Genomic DNA, 6,000 nt, shown 5'->3' with positions numbered 1-6,000 from the left:
GAAGGCCCTTGTAATTATGTAAATCTGAGGAGAGCTGAGTAAAATTGTCAGAAAACCTCCTCAAAGGAGGTTTCTGAAATTATCACTAAAAATTATGTAGACTAACCCTTGACAGCTAAGTTAAAGGCCAGGCCTCGGGGAACAGTGGGGGCAATGGATTGAACAGGACATTCTATGAAATAAAATGTTGAACGCTAAATTAGACTACAATTCCTTTTACTTGTTCTCCCTTTTCTTTGATTTATGCACGATTACGAGTAAATGAGAAATTTTTGGGAAGAAATTCAGATAAATGAAAACTCAACAACACAATCCCGCACGCATATCATGAAAGAAAGACTACCATCAATAAAATGAATCACATGTAATCAAATTCGTAACCAGAGTTCAACCTTAACTACTAGACTAATGCTTCGTCTGCTTGTTTGTCCTTTTTTAAACAAATGCCACACGGTTGGATTGGACAGCATGTATATATCCATCAGTATCTATAGCCGGTCTTTTAATCCCAAATCCAAAATCCAAATAATGCAGGTTGCAGAACACAACTTTAAATAGCAAATCTTAGGGATCCTCGTTGGGCATAGATGGCCCTTGACATCTGCCTAATAGAATTAAAGTCTCTCTTTAAGCCACCCGGCCCACATTTTAATGACAATTGTTGGCTGGTCTTCGTCCCTTGTCGCTCACTCATTAGGTTTTCTTTACTCTCTTCACCTATAGGCTGCAGCTACTTATAGTAATTACAAGGACAAGGACGTTTTAATAGTTCATTTGCAGCATGCTGTTACACCTTTTAGATGAAAGAATTAAATCATTGCAACAGAACCCCTTGTGTAGTTAGAAAATTGAGTCCAAAATTCACGATCAATCGATCGAGTTGTCTAGCAAGTAGTACATTATTCACATGCATGCCTGCAAAATGTTGCTCCAGTCATGCAATAATACATTGGAAGGAAAGAAAGATCGGAGACTAAAAGGGACATGATTTTATAGCATTGTCTGCAGTTGTTATTGAATGCACTGCCATCATCTTGGCCATGACCGTGCCCAAATAATGTATATGGTGATAGCACATCAGGTTTCCATGTATTAGCCAGCAAAAGGTATTTGCTTTTTGTTCAATTATTCGTTTCCAGTTCAAGAATGGAACCTAATTGAGGGGTGGGAATTATGAAGAGGGGGTAGCTAGTAGTACTAGAGAGGAAGAATTGTCCCACACTTTGGTTTTGTGGAAAAGAAAGAAAGTAGTGTTGATTGATTGAGTGTTTCTGCACTGCAGTACCCTTAAAGAACTTCGCTAACCAACATTTTCTTCATAAATGTTTCTGTGAGATAAAAATAAAAAGTAGTTGAAAAATGTATTTAGTCTTTTTCAGAACATCTTTTTTGAATAGTATCTCTATCCAACAGAGCCTCTTTTTTTGCTTAATAAATGCAGTGTCGATATATTTGGTTCAAGAAACCAATTCAATTGCTCTGCAGCCAGAAAATTTCATTGCAAGGATATAAATAGGATAGAGAAGGTTATCTCTATCCTTCTCTCTTTTCTGCACTTTCTTGGTGGAGCTATGGTGACGGTTGATCCTTTGGATAGCAGCTGGCTAGCTGTGGAAAAAATAAGATATTCCATAGGGAGGGATATTCGCTTGTTTAACAGATATATATAATGCTACCTACTAACATTTTGAAATCTATGAGTCACTTCAAGTCAATAACAATGCAAATCCATGATAATGATGGCTTTGCTCTTTACTCCTAAATCAGAAAAGTATTTGTTCCTTATGCCAAGTTAGATGGCATCAATTAGGATAACCAACGAACAAGAAAAAAAAAATTAGGATAACCAACGAACAAGAAAAAATGTAGGGATAATTTCAGAAACCTCCCCTGAGGTTTCTGACTATTTCACTTAGTTCCTTTGAAGTTTTAAATATTACACTTACCTCTCTTGATTTGATACTTTGGTAACCAAACCTTAAAATAAGATCAAAAATTCTAAGATGCCCTTATCTTATAAAGTTTAATTCATTCTTCTAAACAATTGTAAAGTAATTTGACACAATTATTTTAAAAAAAAGGAGTCTCAAGTTTTTCATGCCAATATTTGCTATTTAATAATCAACTATAACAATAAATCTTTTGCTATGATAAGCAATTTTTTATAGTGCTTTATCGGGAATATAGATTCTTTTTAAGATAGAGAAGAAAGTGTTATCTTGCATTTTTTAAGTTTATGGACTTTTTTTTAATAAAAATTGATGGACTAGTTTAGCGATGGAACTACCATAGTTTGGCAGTGATTAATTACTCTTGATTTATTCTTGATTTTGATACAAAAAAAGAGCTACAAAAAAATTGGATGATATTAAAAGTCATAAAAAAATTACTAGTTTAACATTTGATCTGGATAGATATTAGCGACAAAATTGATAGTTCTTTTATATTTCTAATGAAATATAAGAGAAATTAATAAGAAAGAAAATGAAAAAAATTATAAAATTCATCCTTTATATAAACATGGTAACAAGAGAGTTTTATTAAAATATTAGTATTGTCATTTTAAATGGGTAAGGAAGGTAGATGTAATTTTTAAAACCTTAAGGGAGGCACATGAAATTATCGAAAACCTCAAGGGAGGTTTCTAAAATTATCCCAAAAATATATGTATATTCATGTCACGGCTTGAAAGTTGTTAGCTCCTTGTGGCTTGGAATTGCAAATTTATCAGATGATAAGATTCCTGAATTTCTTTTAGTAACTGGCAAACACTTTGCTTTGCATCATTAATTCTTCGGCTATAGGGATGAATATATACTGGGATTATCCTAGGATATGTTTTGGCATGGGAGGATGTTTGCTTCACAAGGGCATCTTCAGGTGATAAATAAAAGAAAAACAACAAACAAAAGCCTTTATATTGAAGATTATTTGGAAAAAATTTTAAAATTTTTGGATGGAGTATTATTTCAAATAATTATTTGGAATAATTACTGTAGCACTTTTTGTGATGTGATGTATGTGAGATAAAAAGGTGATTGTGAATATAAAAAGATAGATTGGGAAATGTGTTGATTATGCAAGCAAAAAATTTATTTGGAAAAATTATGATGCAAGCGAAAAAGGTAGATTGTAACACTTCTTTTTTTTTTTTTATATGATGTAGATCATATCAAAAATTTATAGTTTGAACAATAATAAAAATGATCAAAAAATATATTTATGGCGTAGCAAAGTTTTCTTTTCAAGATATATGGCAATCCAAACACGTGTGAAATTATTCCGAACCCATTAAAAAGATGAAAATTATTCTTTCCGTGTATAGCACTGAATCCCAATGGACTGAGATTTGTTGATGGGTCAATTATCAAGTGGGAAAGAATATACTTAGCCCATGTCACAACGGCAAGTCGGCAGCGGCTGTCCCCAGTCCACTTCGTAATTTTCAAGTTTAGGAACCTAACTTTGAAAATTAGTGCATTGTTGTATTGCCTTAATGGACGATTCCATCCTTCAAGTCTTTCATCTAATTCTTCTTTTTCCACGATTTCTTTTTGAGTAAATCTTATATACACTAAGAATATATATATTATTATGATTGGATACATAACACATGAGTAAAATTTGAATTTCAAAGTTGAATTTAGATTAATTATCATACATCTAATGTTGATGATGTATATATTATCAGTCTATAAAAAATTAATCATTTCCTTTTTGTCTGGTACAAAACATTAGATCAAGGAATTGGACCATTCCGAAGCAATGTAATTATGTAGTTGGTACATTTTGATATTAAAATGGAAGTTGTAAATCTCTAGTGATTAATAAACTCTCTTGATGCAATCTTCTTAGTTCCAAAATTCCAATATATCCCTATCAATATGAGAAACAATTTGGTTAATGAAGCTAGTACGAGTTCAACAAGTCAATCACTATATTCCAAACTAGTTGATTTTAGAGTTGATTCTACTTTTAGTCATAGGAAAGGGCTTGGCATTTCAAAGCAAACTTGATACTAATATATTCTTACAACTAATTAAGTATCACTTTTATGATGCTTCAATAGGTGTTGTATCACTTTACATCTTCTTAGGACAATAGAGCCAATTAAAAGTAGGTTTGTCGGATACATGTTTTGAAGTTAGTCTAAAGAATAGAGTTTATCTTCTTCAGTGGGCATTCGTTAATCATTAAGATGAGCTTATGCCTTAGTTTTTCAGAAAAGTAAAATTAAATTGAACAAGTGTTTAGATACAAAATAAGGCATTAAATTTCAGTATGTAAATATTTATAGTGAATTAGATTTGAATTACGTGTACTAGGAAGTGTTTACTGGTCATATATTAAAAAAAAGAGTTAATCTTATATATACTGATAGGATATACACTAGCATTTTTTTTTTTGGTTGCCCGTCCGGTATCTGAAGCTTTGCCCCGACTAATCCGGACCCGACCCGCGTCGCGCACCTGGCTATGGTGGGTGAGTCTCCCAACAGGGGTGTCTGCGTACACTAGGACTCATAATGTACACTAGGATATATACTAGCATTGTTGAATGCATTATAGTTATCATGCATCCAATCATAATAGGAAGTGTGTTTGAATTGTAAATTATTTGAGATAATTTTGTGAAAAAATACTGTAGCACTTTTTTGATATGATGTATTTGAGATAAAAAGGTAATTGAAAAATGTATTGATGATATAAGTAAATCAGTGTATATAAATAAGGTGTAAATAAAGTGAAATAATTGACAATCCAAACACACTGTCAATATATAAAAAATTAATCTTTAAACAAATTCGTCAACGAATTGTTAAGTTGGACAAAACTTAAATGTGATTGTCAAGCCTAGACTGACAGAGTGACTTACGGAACAGCTGATATGCTGAGCTCTAGCATGGCATCCTAGGAGAGAGAGAGAGAGAGAGAGAGAGAGAGAGAGAGAGATTAGGGTTCCTGAGTTTCTGAAGAATGACGTGGGGGAAGGACAAGTGAGCTGGATATAGATTTTTTTTCCTTTTTGTTTTTGTTTTTTTGTTGTATGATTATTTAACTATATAGGAAAAAAATCTATTTCTATCCAACAAAATAAAAATACAGTTAATAAAATTGGATTCAACCAAAAATCTATTAAATATAAAAAGGACAATAACTCTCTTATTCTAAAATTAAAATACAAGAAATTGTACTTAATTGCAATATAGTTACACTCGATAATTAAGGAAAAAAGGGAAAATTACATACATTCATATCATCAAGCTGCTGAATGATTTAAAAAGTTTATAACAATGGAAAAAGCAATAAGTGTTTGAAACTAAAATAATTAATTGGTATTTACGAAGATATCTTTTGGATATGTGAAGCCATTTACATGCATTACAACATTGATGGTAGCAAATTTGTGAATTTAATATCTAACATACATGATCAAATGTTTTTAAAAAAACTATTCAATTAATCTTGGGATGAATGATAAATATAATTAAGATATTTAATTTCAGACAAAATAAGTAAGATACGAGTAATGCTTCCTTTTGTCAAAATTGGATCTTGAAAAACAAATCATGTACATTCCAAAGGAAAAATAAGGTTTAATCATAGCATACTCGCTGTACACCATCTACTTGATACATTCTAGCTTTTCTGTTAGAATTTTATGTTGTCATTTATTTAAAAAAGAATTAGCAAAAATTTTTATTTCTATTGAACAAAAAAAAAATTGGAGCTTTTTTTTATGAACAGAATTTTAAACAAACATGGCTACGATTGAATGGAAGGAAAATTATGTGAGAAAGTAAGGTATTATTTTGGATTGCAATTTTCTATTAAAAAATTATCACTTTTTTTCATGAACATATTTTTCAATCGCTATTATATCTCACATATACGTCACATTTTCCAATTGCTTACTTTCCTATGCAGATTTGGTTATACATCACATTTTTTTTTTTGCTAGACAAAAATTATTCTCGAATATTTATATAAGAATTAATGA

This window comes from Coffea eugenioides, chromosome 9, assembly GCF_003713205.1.
Source record: "Coffea eugenioides isolate CCC68of chromosome 9, Ceug_1.0, whole genome shotgun sequence".
Lineage (NCBI taxonomy): Eukaryota > Viridiplantae > Streptophyta > Magnoliopsida > Gentianales > Rubiaceae > Coffea > Coffea eugenioides.
This window is presented reverse-complemented; position numbering follows the sequence as displayed.